Here is a 16,994-nt window from a genome sequence, read left to right on the forward strand (position 1 = left end):
AATATATTAGTGAAAACCGTATCTAAATCGAATAAGCCGTTTCTGATATTAGCGTGCACAAACACACAGACAAACAGACAAACAGACAAAAAAAATTAATTACAATTTCGGGTTCGGCATCGATATAATAACAACCCCTGCAATATTTTTTATATATTTCCATTGTACAGACACCACTTTTCTACAATTTTATTATATGTATTTATAGATTAGTGAGACTGAGAAATTGTGAGCCCTACAAAGTTACTAAAATAGTACCTAAATGAATAGCTATTTCAGATTAATGACGGAAATTATTTTGACCTACAGAACAAACCCTGTGGATGGTCGGAGATCCTAGTTGACAGTGATGAATTAAAGAGGATCTTGCTGCTGGTATCACACACTACAGCTTTCTTAGATCTGGCCAGATGATTACGACAGGTCTTTACTGTCAACAATTGCAAACCACGCTGGAAAAGCTAGCTGTTAAACAACTGAGATTGGTCAATTGCTCTAGCACACTGCTGCTTCAGGATAACGCTAAACCACATACTTCACTACAGACGATTGCTAAATTAAGGAGCTATGACTGGAAGCACACACCATGCTCCCCGAACATTGCTCCAACAAATACTTTTTTCGGAATTTAGACTGTCTTGCAAGGAAAAAATATAATTTCAATTCAGTCCAAAGATTTTATTGCCTTGAAAGAGTTTATTGATTCTCGCTCCCACAATTTTTTCAGCAATGGAATCAATGAATTACCTGAATTACCTATAAAATGGCAAAAGTGTGTATATAAATAATGAATATATACTTCGATTGATTAAATACAATAGGTACCTAATTTCAATCAAAAAGTTCTTGTTTTTGTTTTTCATATAAATGCTTTTTTCATAGGTAAAGACCTCATATTATAGCTACAAGCAAATATTACTTATTATAACTTAGTTATTAAAATTTCAACAGTTACAACGTAAAAAAATGTTGCATTTCTTTGAGAAATCGATAAATGCTGGATCTGCGCTTGATCCAGCTGGATTTGCTTGGATCCAGCAAAAATCCAGCTGGATTGAAAATGCCGCTGGATTGCAATCCCTAACCTTCATTTGTCGGGGGTGTTATAAATTTTTAATTTACATTTGTTATCTTCAAAGATACAGTTATGGACGGTCATCAAAGTTATCGAGTTTAAACAATTTTTGTTATGAAGTCTATCTCACAAAATGAACTAGTTAGGAATTCGGAATTTCTGTACATTTTGTAACATAAATGTATTTAACAAATAAATGTAAACTGAAAATACCGATTCTTAAAAACCGTCAAAATATATATTGACAGGATTGACAGTAATATAAATTTCAGATATCACTACACATCACAACCTACTCATATCATAAAAGCGAGTTTGTTGTTTGTTGTTTTGTTTTTCAGTTTCGTTGACGGATCGACGTGATTTTTTGCATGGGTATAGTCAAAGACCTGGAACGTGACATGAAAAGTCAAAGAGCTCCCACGGCATTTTAAAAAACCTAAATCCACGCGGGTGTCAGCTAATTGTATTTTATTTAAAGTATGTACTACGTACGGGACCCTCCGAGCGCGAGTCTGACTCGCACTTGACTGGTCTTCATAAAAATAATGCTAACATTGTTCAAGATTTGTCCAAGCGTGAATTTTTGAGAGAAACGATTTCTTTTAAAAGACGTATTCGCGCAATAAAGACAAAATTATAACCGGATACAGTCTACTCAATGTTTCATGTAAATGGTTCCTGGGTGATTTTTTCTACATTATGGCTTTTCACCTATTGTTTAGTACTAAACCCAAAGATATTATAAAAGAAACAATGATTTATTTTTTGAGCAAGTAAGTATGTAAATCTCATTTGATTTCTCAAGTTTCAATGGTTCTTTACCTTTTTCATTCAAGTTATATTGAATTAATAACTCAAAATATAACAAGTGTAAATTAAAAATTTATAACACCCCCGACAAGTGAAGGTTACAGTAATAACTAGAAAGAGCTGATAACTTTCAAACGGCTGAACCGATTTTCTTAAATTATAGCTAAGAACACTCTCGCCACCGCCACCTTTCAAACAAAAGAAACTAAATTAAAATCGGTTCATTAGTTTAGGAGCTACGATGCCACAGACAGATACACAGATACACACGTCAAACTTATAACACCCCGCTTTTTTGGTCGGGGGTTAAAAAGCCTCGACACAAAAACGTCTTTAAGAAAACAAGAAAAGAGCCGATAACTTTCAAACGGCTGAACCGATTGTCTTCGATTACAGCTAAGAACACTCTCGATCAAGAGTTGCCACAGACAGACAGATACACACGTCAAACTTATAATAACCCTCTTTTTGGGTCGGGGGATGGCCGCCGGGGCAGACGTGTTCTGGAGTGGAGACCGCGTATCAGTAAATGCGGTGTGGCACGACCTCCGACCCGCTGGACTAACGACCTTAAGAGGATAGCGGGAAGTGGGTGGATGAGGGAGGCGGAGGATCGTGTGTGGTGCCGCGCTCTCGGGAAGGCCTATGTCCAGCAATGGATGCAAACAGGCTGATTGATTGATTGATTAAATATTTTCTTTCCTTAGCTTTCTTTATTCGTTTTCTTTCCAAATAATAGGTAATACATCACAACAAGAACTTCGTCGACGTCCATCGTTCACAATCGCCTCAAATGGGGTACCAGCTTCAACCATGGCCGAAAATCTGGGCCCGACAGCCAACTAGTGGGAAAGATACCCGGATTGTAATAATTGGTAGGATCTAGATTCTAAAGTGTGTCTACAAAATTTCACTTAATATGAGCCTCGATAGCTCAACGGTTGATGAGCGGACTGAATTCCTCGAAAGCTCGACGTCAAACCCCACCCGTTGCACTATTGTCGTCCCCAACCCTGGCACAAGTTTTGCGCTTAATTGGAGGGGAAAGGGGAGTAAGTCATGATTAGCATGGCTAATATCCTTTCTTTATTTTATTCAATTATAAACAAACTTTGTATGCAGCGCGCTCGGAAGAAACAATTATAAAATACGTTACAGTAGGTATTCGGGCGTAATGTAACCTAGAAAACTATTCGATCGCTGTGTCGACGGAAACAACGGAAGGTGAACACAAAGAAAGTGAGTTGTAACTAGAGTAGCTTCAACTGTTTCATATTGTTAAAAACTTTTATAAAGCGGGCTTGTTGATATGATATCTCTCTGATGAAATTGATAATTGATTTTTCAGCTTTTCAGCAGAAGTAGTTTAGAAAGATAGTAGATGAATAAGTAGGTACCATTGCATCGCATATGGGAGATAACCGAGTTTGGATTTTCATTTTTGTTTTATCTATACTTCCTAATAAATAAAATTGAAGTGTCTGTCTGTAATTTCGACATAATTACCTCAAATTATGGTTTTTTGAACTATAATAACTAAATCACACGTTTTTTTTAAAAAGTTGTGTCTGTCTGTGTTTAAACGGGCTAATCTTTTTTTTTAAACAGAACCTATTTTGACGCGACTTTCACAAATAAGTAGAGGATTAACCAAGGAGTAATAAAGGCTCCTTTTTTAACCGACTTTCTAAAAAGAAGGAGTTGACACCGAAATCTCCGAGCTTTTTGAACCGATTTGCAAAATTTTTTTTAGTCGATAGAGAACTTTTGCGGTACTGTCCCATAAAAATTTGGATTCCAACTACTCAATCCTGATGCTGCAGGGAACCTGACCACCAAAACTGATGGGGTTTAGAAACTGTCGGTTATAAATTTATTTGGAGATACCTAACTACCAAGTAATGACTTTACCGTTGAAAAACTCGAGGACCCAACTCATCAACCCTGATGCTGTAAGGAATACCTAAATTCAAACAAAGTTGCAAGTATCATCTAGTAGGTAAAAAAGTTTCAACACATGACATGACAAGAGCCAGATAAGGAAACTGGAAGGTGGGCATAGGAACTCCCTAATTGATAATGGTGAGTCAGTCAATGGTGTTTGAGCAAATTTTTTTGTTCAATCGTGATGTTCTGTCCATGTGATAGTCTGATGATGAAGTGGGATGTGGTATTATAGTTCCTACTTGCCCAACATCTATAAACAATGTGTAACAATAAACCAGTAAAAGTAGACACCTTTGAACACCCAACGTTAAACTCGATAAAACACGTACAGACCCTGCAAAGCCGAAATCAATATTCGCCCCAAAGTACTGGGCCTAGCACCAAAGTTAGACAGCTACAATGTGTTGGTCGCAATAACCTTTAATTGGCCGAAACTATCTCGTGATTGGATAAATTGTGTATTCAGCCAATTTCAAGAATTGTAGAAATTGGCTGAATATTTCAAAGTCATAGTCAAAGTCAAAATCATTTATTCAAAGTAGGTACAATTGTACTCTTTTTGATGGTCGAAATTGTTAAATTTGTACGATATAGTGGTGATAATTAATTACGAAACTTAAAACTAAAGCTACGAGGGTTCCGAGGAGGGTTACGAGGTTAGGAGGGTACGAGGGAGGGAGGATTTTTACAAGGAGGCTATAGCAAAGAAAGTGTAATCATCACATAGTTACATTTCCGTGCTGGCCTCTGTTATTCTGAGCTAATAATGCCTTATATTTCAATTAGTAAACAAAACACAAAGCGTACTATGGATCTTTTAAAATATATAACCGCTCCCGCCACCCTTCCAACCCACCGGTGTTCTAGTTTTTGTCGGATCTTGCAATCGTATACACATATTATATTAAAATAAATCGAATCCGGCATTTTTTAGTACGACCGACCGATTTATAGTCGCAAAGTCTGATAACAATTTAGCAGAATCTGTTTTTTGCCGGATCCTACAATATATTTTGATTAATCAAACACGCTGTATATCCAGGCAGGTGAACAGATTGAACTTCATTTGTTTCTCGTAATCAAGAGCGATTAAGTGCTTTGAGCGTTGAATTTGTACCACACAAAGGTAATTGGTCGCTCTTCCTCACAGTAGATAGCTGCGAACCGTCACAAATTGGGATAATGCCTACTTATGTTAAAACTAGCGACCCGCCCCGGCTTGTGACATCTTCGCAGGGCTCTCCAATTTTTTGGAAAATAAAATATAGCCTATGTTACTCAGGAATAATTTAGCTTTCTACTGGTGAAAGAATTTTCTGAATCCGTTCAGTAGTTCCAGAGATAACTTCCTATGAACAAACATACAAACTTTACCTCTTTATAACATTAAGTATAGATAAATAATTTCGTAGCAGTTATTAAACAGAGGGTCTTCCGATATTCGTAAAATCCACATCCGCTGTTAGTTTTAAGTTTGCTAACCATTTTTAATTCGCTGTTGTTTTAAGTAAGTTAAATTATGTGAAATGTTTATAACGTTACATCTGTGAATTTCCCACAAGCTACCTTATTACGCGAGCGTTTTGACGTTTGATAAAAAGTCACTGTTTTGACCAGTAGTCATCATCCGTATACCTCTATCAACTACATCCTCGCCAAGAAGTCCGATCGAATAATTAATGGTAACATTATTTCTGACATAATGTATTAATGAATCAAAAGTTTTAATTCATCCAAATGCAACCTAATTGTCACGTTATATAATTAACGTGACAATTAATACTGGTAACATATAATACTGGTTTCAATATTACTACGAATCTCATCGAACCGAATCGAATTATATTTTTCTGATTTGATTTGAAAGACTCGAACGAGGTGTATACCTACTACTATTATCATCTAACGCTTTTAACACTATTTTCTATTACTACAATAAGAGCTGAACTAAATATCGACTTTTACAATTTACTTTTCCGCCAGAGACTTAGGTATCCTGTTAATGCTTTTCCGTTTAACAAATAAAACTTGTTGTACTCCTACAAGTGCAACAAGCTGAGTTTTCAACTCGGTCTATAGTTAGTTGGAGTTTGTATTAGAAGTTGCATGTACCTACTATAAAGTCATATCTTAGGCCGTGTACCCATTAGGCGAACATTAAGGGGCTAACAGTTTGCCTTTCTGTAAATTTTTGAATGGTGTGTTATACAGTGCGTAATGTGCGCATTGATTAGCAGTGAAAATTGCGCTCTGTACACTGATATGTACTAACCGTTTACCGTATAAGAGTTCGCCAGGTCACCGCTTACTCGACTTTGAGTTAGCGACCGATACGCCGCTCAGAGTCAGCTAGTGGACACTCAGCCGCTGATTGTTCGCCCAATGGGGACACACCCTTATATTACAGGATTCAGTGTAACGAATTAGATCATGCCAGCGACTTTATCCGCGTAAGTTTTAGTTTAAAAAATCCTGTTGGAACTGTCTGATTTCCTGGAATAAAAAGTAGCGTATGTCCTTCTCCAGAATGCAACGCTATCTCTGTAAAAAATTGATCATGCCCGCGAATTCTCCACAATGTTCATAAATTATAGCCTATAACATTTATAAATAATCCCTTATCATTGGTGAAAACCGTATAAAAATCTTTCTCGTCAACTTTTCGTCGATTCGTATTCCTCCCTCTAGATTAAAGTCAAACGAGTATATTTGCCGCTTCGTTGCATCAACGCCATTTGCAAAACAATAATTTCACAACAGATTATACAAAGATAATATATCACGTTTCATCACTGTTAGAATTTATGCAGTTATTCAGGTGTTCTCTCATTTGTGAAAACATTGAAGCTTTATTTCCCGACGACGACAATGATAGAGAGAGAGCCAGCGCGTGCCAGACCTTCGTTATTTTATAAAAGCTGAAAGTTTCTCTACGTATTGCTCCCAACACAGGGAAAAACGATTAAGAACAGCGCACGAATCTAAAGGTCCAACTCTGACTTTTTACTTTATAATATTAGCTTCCGCCCCGGCTTCCTTAATTTGATAAGGTCTTCAGGGTGTCTTGAATAGAATAGCGAAGTGCCTATAAAGTTGGAAAGATTAACTTCAAAAATGTTATTATTTTACAATCCTGCATTTAACATTATTCTTATTTTTTCATGTAATAAAAAGTGAAAGATTCGTACGCCCGTTCATAAAAGCCAAATAAGATTGGCTATACAGTATGTATTTTGGACGCTTCAGTAAATTCAACGTATTACACTAATTGTATGCTAATTTAAACGTGTCCTCATACAGAGAGCTTTAGTTAATAGGCTTTAATGCGGTGGCGGCATGAGGATCGGTAAGTGAGGCTAGGTACTAATTAGATCGTAGCTAGGCTACATTGCAGTACGAGTAAGTACTGAAGCAACTACGATGCGCTGCTTTATGATTGTTAACCTGAATTTGAAATGTTTGACAAAACTTTACTTGATGGCCAGACTCAATGGTGTAGAACTGAAAAAGTGAAAACGAGTGCAAATATTGAAACTCAAAAAGTGAGGAAAAATTGATGGCCAATCTCATAGGTGTAGAACACAAGAAGTGAGAAAGAGTACAAAAAAGTGATGGCCAGACTCACTTTTGTACCCGTCTTAGGGACAAAAATTATATAGCCAGACGCATTGGTTTAGAACTCGAAAGTAAGAACTGATACAAAAATTGTATGGCCCAATGCATTGGTGTAGAACTCAAAAAGTGAGAACGGGTACACAAATTGGATGACTAGACATATTTGTGCAGAACTTGTGAGAACGAGTAAAACAAGTTGACGGCCAGAGTCATAGGTGTAGCACTCAAGAAGACTGAAATAGAAGGAAAGTTTTTATGCATATGCTAAAATAGAGTCAGATCTAGTAAATAAATCAAAAATTGGAACCACAAAGCATGAAATGTAAAGCAGAAATTAAAAAAAATCGTATAGAAGATAACACTTGATCAGGCTATGGCCCACTTGGGACTTCAACGAAAAAGATCTACAAAGATGTTAGTGATTTAAAATACAGTCATCATAATAACGTACAAAGATTTTGAGTTAAATAAAAGAAGCTTTAAATAAAATACTCCTATTATTTCAAAAGTCCATTTACTACTTTTAACTTTCATAGTAATTAAAAACCATTTCATAATAATACAAAGAACAATTAACAGATTTTTAATTAACTTGAATGGCAAAATAATTTTTTCTGTGAATTCATTGTCAGTCTATTCACAAAAGTTTTAGAATATAGACTGCCAAAAACATAACCGTTCCTTTTGGCTTGGCCATAGTCGGGTAAAAAGAAGCATTTTAGCACTTCTTATCAGACAACGTTCTATGCCAGATGAAAAGGTAACAAACAGAAAACAGACAGTTCACTTTTGTGATATTAGTTAAAGTTAAGAGAGGTGTTTAATAAGCAGTCGTGATATTAAAATCTTCCTTTGGAGAAAATCATGAACAAAGAATTGTCAGCGTATTTAAAAATAATTTAAAACTCTTAATAAGAACCAGTATAATTATCTTTATTTTCGGGTATTCTTGGATTTTCTGTATTTATCTGAGTAACTTTCCTTTATACTTTTATTTTTAATATTCTCTAAATGATTGAGTACGACAGTTAATATTTAAATCCCATTAGTATGTCATTTATCATTAAAAAGTTTTCTATTTCAGAACATCCTTCCCGAGATATGAAAGATTGTAAATGAGATAGGTACCTGGGAAACGAGATACAACTTCGAGGCCTGAAGGACGAGATCATCTTGCTAAGCCAAGAGCAAAGGTCGACTTATATGACCCACTCTTAGTACATTGCTAACCTAACTTAATTAATTTATGACGAGTCACGTATCTTTGCTCTTTAAAACACGCGTGTGATGCAAATTAATAAAATTATGAATCTAAATATCTGTTCCAATAATATATAAACGTCACTCAGAAAAACAGGTATTAATATATATTTTATCGAATTATGCAATGTCCTCCCAAAACCCACGAGAAGAACACAGATTCAACGTGTAGCGGTTATCCGAGAGTTTTTATCTAAATAAAAACAATGGCAAAATAAATAGTTTAATTACACCCGTATTATGCAAGTTCGCCCTTGTTGGCCTCCTAGCAACCGACCGTTCGACATCGAATGAGCCAAATGTCGATTTTATTAAACTACCTTCATTAGATAAATTAATAATTTTATATTATTTTTGACAATTCAATTTTTAAAAATAACCTTACAGTTAAAACCATATTATTAATCACTTAAGAAGATATATTGAATAGTTAAACTAACACGATAAAAGAGACCTGATCTTGAAACTACATAAACATTTTCAACAAAATTTATGTAGTAAGATTGTCTGAAGTCTCATGAAAAAAGTTAGCATAAGTAATATAATACACAATATTATAAACACTAACAAGTGTAAATTAAAAATTTATAACACCCCCGACAAGTGAAGGTTACAGTAACTAGAAAAAAGCTGATAACTTTCAAACGGCTGAACCGATTTTCTTGGATGATAGCTAAGAACACTCTCGATCAAGCCACCTTTCAAACAAAAAAAATTAAATTAAAATCGGTTCATTCGTTTAGGCGCTACGATGCCACGGACAGATACACAGATACACACGTCAAACTTATAACACCCCTCTTTTTGGGTCGGGGGTTAAAAGTTAGTTAAGAACTCAGTATGTACAAGGCAATATATAACAACGAGCGGCACCTATCAAAATACGCGCGAAGCTCTATGTGAAAGAGCTACTTTAGTATCGCAGCAGAGGTCGCTTCAATATACTCGTAGGATATATTGTAACTGATATGGTTCTGAATTCTGAAATAATATTGGCAAAGACCTCGAAACAAACCCTCATGGCAAAAACATGAGTTTGAAAAAAATGTGGTGCAATAATTTGCACCACATAAGAAAAGTAGGTAGTTATGTCCTAAAATCAAACTGTGGGTTACTACATACTACTTTACTACAAATTTTTCGGTGTTAATAAAGAAACGTACAAGAATTTAGGAATTAAACCATGGATGCAAAACTGTAATTTACATTGTCTCATCCAGGCTGTACTGTAGCTCTCTTTTAAAGAAAACGTTTAATTTATTTCAAAATATGGTCAGTTTGTTCTGATTCGTATGATTTGAGAAAGCTGATTAAAAATGGTATTATTTTTTTCGTTTGAGTAAGAAACTTAATGTCGTAACCTAGGAATAACAATGTCTAATCGTAACTCGTAAACTTAAGATGAAAGCTTGCATACTTTTATATCGACTTTACTTCACCTAACGAACAAGTCGAGCGATTAAATAACAGGTATTTTTATCGATTGCCATGTGTTCGAAATAGTACAACGAACATGTGTTGACAATGTTTAGCTACAAATGAAACGAAAATAGAACTAAGTACACAACTATGCAATGCGGGAGATATCGGGGAAACATAAGAGGTACATATTTTCTCCTTGACATTTCATAGTACACTTTTTAACGCCCGACCCAAAAAGAGGGGTGTTATAAGTTTGACGTGTGTATCTGTGTATCTGTTTATCTGGCTGTGGCATCGTAGCTCCTAAATGAATGAACCGATTTTAATTTAGTTTTTTTTTTGTTTGACAGGTGACGGTGGAGAATGTTCTTAGCTACATATAATCGAAGAAAAACGTTTCAGCCGTTCGAAAGTTATCAGCTCTTTTCTAGTTTTCTTATAGAGGTTTTTGCGTCGGGGGTTTTTAAAATTTTGTTGTTACACAAAAAAAATTTCAACTGTATGCTGTGTATTGGCATTGCGCAAAAAATGTTTAGTGTTAAAAACCTAAAGAATAACACTCAGTAGGTACAGGCTGTATTCAGTTAAAAGTACGTAACCTACATTTGTTTTTAAATGCTAGTTTATTTTATAAAACAGCAACTGCGCTGTTCATTTTTGCAATGCAGTCTTCAAGTACCTAAGCGAGTGTGGCTGATTAACCCCCGACCCAAAAAGAGGGGTGTTATAAGTTTGACGTGTGTATCTGTGTATATGTGTATCTGTGTATCTGTCGGTGGCATCGTAGCTCCTAAACTAATAAACCGATTTTAATTTAGTTTTATTTGTTTGAAAGATGGCTTGATCGAGTGTTCTTAGCTATAATCCAAGAAAATCGGTTTAGCCGTTTGAAAGTTATCAGCTATTTTCTAGTTACTGTAACCTTCACTTGTCGGGGGTGTTATAACTAACGTCAGCCATCTCCCTTATTTGGATACAACTTTATTGAGTACATAAAATACATGAACTCTACAAACGTCATTTACAAAGCTACCTATCTATGATACAATTTTCTCGTGCCTAGACTTTACACGTTTTTAACCCCCGACCCAAAAAGAGGGGTGTTATAAGTTTGACGTGTGTATCTGTGTATCTGTGTGTCTGTGTATCTGTGTATCTGTGTATCTGTGTATCTGTCTGTGGCATCGTAGCGCCTAAACGAATGAACCGATTTTAATTTAGTTTTTTTTGTTTGAAAGGTGGCTTGATCGAGAGTGTTCTTAGCTATAATCTAAAAAAATTGGTTCAGCCGTTTAAGAGTTATCAGCTCTTTTCTAGTTTTCTTGTGATAAAGAAGGTTAGATAACCGTTAGGTTCATAATATTATGTCAATAGACAAATGTCAAGCTGTCAAGATGGACGTTGCCTAAATACATAATTATTTATTTGAAAATGATGTTTTGGAAAATTCAAATACTTTGGATCGTCGGGGGTGTTATAAATTTTTAATTTACACTTGTTAATGATTGTTGCCTACATTTATATTTAACTTGTAGGCTGATTAGATTCTGAAAATGCAGTATCTGTTTATAACATACACAACTGATGCATTTTTGCATATTGACTTTAGATATGCAAATTTACCAATAACAATGATGTAATATTGAACGCAACGAGTTTTTATTGCAAATTAATGTGAAGACAACTCTTGCTACATGATAAGAATATAAATAGTGGATTCCTTGTACATCCATGTCAGCATGCGAAGACTGATGGCATTGTTCTGCTATACTTCTTATGGACTAAGAGCCAGCGCGTGCCAGACCTTCGTTACTTTATAAAATCTGTAGAAAGGTACATATCTGCATATATATCGATGACTAGCTGATGCCCGCGACTTCGTTCGCGTGGATGTGGGTTTTTTAAAATTCCCGTGGGAACTCTTTGATTTTCCGGGATAAAAAGTAGCCTATGTGCTAATCCAGGGTATAATCTATCTCTATTCTAAATTTCAGCCTAATCCATCCAGTAATTTTTGCGTGAAGGATTAACAAACATACACACACACACACACACTCACACACACACACACACACTCTCACACTCACACACACACACACACACACACACACACACATAAACACACACACACACACACACACATACAAACTGTCTTCTTTATAATATTAGTGTGAAGTGTTATTGTAATTACCACAGTAACGAAGCTCGATATAGTGCCTACCTTTTGACATGACAGTTGACACATAGAGCAAATATTACGGCAAAACTGGCAAATAATTTCTCAAATTTTACTCATTATACTGAACTTAAAATTAAATCTACTGTTAATTACCGTACGTATACAATATACATAGGCAAAAATAAAAGGTAATCTTCTCGACTGAAATACCCGTTAAGGTCGCATGGAGATCTAACGCTGTATTTTGTAGTAGTTTAGTATTTTACATAGCAGATAGGTAGGGGCAACTGGGGCAGGTAGATACAAGGGACACATTAATACACCAAAGACATTTCGTATTGGATTAGTGATATTTGAATCATGACAACTCTAAAACATGTATTTATATGTGTTGCAAATACAGTAGCAACCTCAGCAACATCTAGTTAGTTTTGTATTTAAACATCGGTAAGCGTGTCATGAGTACATCTAAGTTAAAAATAATGCAGAAAGTAAAAATATTTTAAAAGATTAATGGATTCAGTCTTGAAGTATATTTTTTTTTTAAATTTCGTTTGGAGTACAATGATACAGTTAAGTCCGGGGCACATTAAAGCGCATCAATGCAGTACATTATTTAAAGAAATATTAGACATATTTCAAATCATGAAAATAAAGAAATACATGCAAAAACAATTGGAAGCAGGATTTACTGAAGAAAACTTGGACATCCTGAAAACATAGTCACTAATCTAGCCTCCGACAGCTTGAAAGCAAAAAGCGCTGCGCTGCAAAAGGTTTGCAATCCACAACAACGGTTTTTTTACTAATTTGGAGTATTCTTAAAAAAAAGTATTAATATCTAAAACTACTTTTCAATTATAATCAAGTTTCACCCATTTGCAGTTCATGTCAAAGTGCTTACATTGATGTATTAATCTGCCCCGTGGGTGGGGCAAAATGATACAAATCCCATTTTTTCTGAAAATGTTTTAACTTTTTATTTCTTAAATTGTAATCATAATATTTATTAAATTTGCTAAGCGTAGAACCAAACAAAAAATAATATTAAATGATATTTAAGAAGCGAAATGTCATTTTGAATTTTTCTGCATTAATCTGCCCCACTTCCCCCTACTGCAGTGGGCATTTATGTGCGAGGGCGAAAGTTTGCCAAGTTCTGGCGCCACTCGACTCCGGCATACGGCGGCAAGCCATGATACCAACGAGCTTTGCCTTTACCGGTCAATATGAAAACGTGGAAGATTTTACTTCTCATACGGCATACCTAGACTTTGTTTAAACTAATTGAAAATTGCAGGAAAATCTTGATAAATGTAATGAAGATAATGGTAAAAGCACGTATCTTATGATTTATCTGAGCCTCTCAGAGGCCCTATTTTGTAAATGAAACAATTTATTTTTAAATTCTTACAATATAAGATAGGTTGGCAAGCAAGTCCTATATCAGTGCCAAATTTCAAGTTTAAAGTATATGTACCTACTAAGGTAACAGAACTAATGCGCCGACAGTGAATTAAAGCATGACACTTTCGAAAATGTCCAAAATTAAGAATATTATTATAATAGAATTTATTAATATTATTATTAAACGTCTTTAAAAATTGATTGAAGTAAAAGAAACCTAGGTTTATCTACTACATAAAAATCTTTACATAAAAACTTAGAACTGCCTCAATAAGCAATATTAATAATTTCGATGATTTAGTAAACCACTTGCGAAATTGTACACCTACTCTGGGTTTTTTGTTTTTTGTTAAGGGGCAAACTAACTTGCTTTTATATTTAAACTACTTTTTTCTACTTTTTTAGTTTGTGGGTTTGTGGTATATATTTATAGGTAATTTACATAATAGGCTGTATGATTATTACTATGTCTTGTTGGTGTACAATAAAGAATATTTTACTATACTTTACTTTACTTTACTAATAGTAGAAAGTGTCAGTTATTAGGTTAGTTAAACCAAAAATTGCAAAATTATACATGAATTATATAATAGTTGACACCCTATACAGTAGAAGTACTTTGTATGTGTGCATGTGATTGGGTGTGTGTGCACAGTGTTTAAATATGTAAAGACTTCTCATAATTTCTAAACTCCTGATTAGATTTTGTGTGGCGCGCTCTTGGGAAGGCTTACGTCCAGTAGTAAACGCAAACAGGCTGATAGATTGATAGCTCGTAGAACCGATAAACTTCAGGGTCGGGGTCAGGCTAAGAAAGATTTTAAACGAATGACTGGACGCAACTATGTACAAGCGACACCAGAGCATACTTTAGTTAGCGGCAGTTACTTAGTATAGGATTGGTCGAAACGACGACGAAAGTTCCGCTTTATTCAATTATATGAATAATTAATTTTACAAGGTAAAGTCCTCACAGGACAGCCACAGTTACAAACTAGTATATAAACATTTGAACGAGTTACGGACTCTGCCAGTGCCAAGTAACTGTTAATTCAATTTAAAGTTTGAATGAAACGGTCGGTCTCTGTTTGTCAAATTCAATTACTTAGTTATTAATTATTATAATGCTCAAGACATTCGAAGGATCAAATTCCGCGTGGTAGAGGTATTATTTAAACATCTTTATTGGTATTGTACCACATTACAAATAATAAAAATACAGGATACACTTAAAAACAGAGTAAGACTATATTGCTACTCCAGACAAGACTTATAGAACTGTAAAACGGGGAATCACAATGCAGCCGATCGAGTTGAAACTTTATACAATCGTGGTCGGCACTTGCGTGAAGATTTTTGCCATAACACCATCGATATACGTGACACGAACGATGGCCGGGCATGAGCTAATCCATACTAATATTATAAATGCGAAAGCATGTCTGTCTGTCAGCTAGCTTTTCACGGCCCAACAGTTTAACCAATTTTGATGAAAGGTACAGAGTTCGGGGATCCCGAGGGCGGACATAGACTACTTTTATCCCGGAAAATCAAAGAGTTGCAACGGCTTTCTTAAAGGTTCATCCGCTTAACCGATTTATATGAAATTTAGTACACAGGCAAGTTGCGTCCCGAAAATTGATATATGCGACTTTTTATCCCGGAAAAGCAAAGAGTTCCCACGGGATTTTTAAAAACCTACATCCACGCAGATGAAGTCGCGGGCATTATCTTGCAGCATATAAAGCATCATCAGCTGTCATCACCTTATGTCACTGGCCAAATTAGCGTTGGTGAACTTTACATTTGGCACAAGAGCGTGTTGTGCTATTACATTAAAAATATTCGGCGTCACAATCGAGTCACAGTAGATCAACGTCTCTACGAGCTGGCTCATTTCCAGGCGAGACGCAATTACATCTACTACTCAATCGCTGGTGAAACTAAAAGAGCACATCCCGAACACTAATCTAAGATTCTCTTGAATTTCTACTGTATAGTTTTTGTGAAAAATATGCTTATTGTGAATTTTGAAAAGGAATTTAATAAAATCGAAAATGTTATAGACTGGCAGCTACCAGTCACTACTAAAAATATGAAATAAACTAGCAGAGTACTACGATTTATAGAATTCGTCGACGAGTTTACATTTCCTGTAGACTCGACTGCGAGACCAGCTATATATGACAAAACGCTGCTTATCTACTGGTCCAAGATCCCACTGCCGCCAGACCTCCCTTATTTTATGAGAAACAAAATGTTTGGCATAGAGAAGGCTGCTTATGTGTACTTTAAATGTACGCATATTTGCTAGCTTGTACCTCGGGCCAATTTAAAGATATCAGTTGCTAAAGGCACGTAAAAACATTACTCACTTTTCATAATGTCTGAGTGCAGATTTTTATGTACATTTTCTGAGTATCATAATACAATAGCAAAATTACGACTCAGACTATAAGTAAGATAAACTATGTTATTTTTTGCGAGCTTTACTTAAAGTGTCTGGCGGAAATTACTACCGATAGGAAATCTCTGACAGTTTTCTGTAAACATACATGAAAATCAGCAGCAGCAATTAAGAAAAGTGAGTAATATTTTTAAATAGGTACTTTCAATAGCTAATACCTTTAAATTAGCCCACGGCACAAACTAGCAGATATTCGTACGTTATGTACACTAACAATACTCTACCCCACACATTTTGTTTCTCAGAAAATAAGTAACGTCTGGCATCAGTGGGATCTTGCTCTACACATACATATATAGACGAAACGTCATCTGGACGTCGCAAAGACCACATGCTTCAGGCATTGAAGTGATTCATTTTCTCTGTCAGCAATAATTAATTGGCACTGTGCTAAAAACACTAGTGACGCACCTAACGACGTAATAAACGGTCATCATAGCAACGTGAGAATCGTGTTCGTAATTACAATCAACACGAACGCGCCTATACAAGTGTAAATAACTACTACCTAGTGGGTAAACTGAGTTAACGTTGCGCCCAAGCGTCCATTCTATTTAGTCTAGACATCTACCAATTTGAGTTTACAAAGTTGTCACACGATTTTAAGTTCTTCTCCACCGCCATCCACTCCTAATTGAGTAACTGTAGTTGAAAACTCAGATTCACTGAGATTTAGCCTATAATGAATATGTTGATATGAACTAACAATTGACCTATTTGTTATCATCACATCATACTTAATAGAAAATTCAATTCACCCGAGGTTGGTCAATTTGGTGACCCGCAAAGCTAGAAAGTGAAAACGAGTG

The 16,994-nt window shown here is 35.4% G+C and overlaps 2 protein-coding genes across 4 annotated transcripts in view; both read right to left on the reverse strand.

Moving 5' to 3' along the window:
- LOC123880599 (neurocalcin homolog) overlaps nt 1–16,994 on the reverse strand; it is a 101,052-nt gene that overhangs the window by 77,508 nt on the left and 6,550 nt on the right. The gene's annotated exons all lie outside the window — the stretch shown is intronic.
- The window catches only part of LOC123880600 (neuronal calcium sensor 2), a 99,242-nt gene that overhangs the window by 65,441 nt on the left and 16,807 nt on the right, over nt 1–16,994 (reverse strand). The gene's annotated exons all lie outside the window — the stretch shown is intronic.

This window comes from Maniola jurtina, chromosome Z (genome assembly GCF_905333055.1).
Source record: "Maniola jurtina chromosome Z, ilManJurt1.1, whole genome shotgun sequence".
In the NCBI taxonomy this organism is placed as follows: domain Eukaryota; kingdom Metazoa; phylum Arthropoda; class Insecta; order Lepidoptera; family Nymphalidae; genus Maniola; species Maniola jurtina.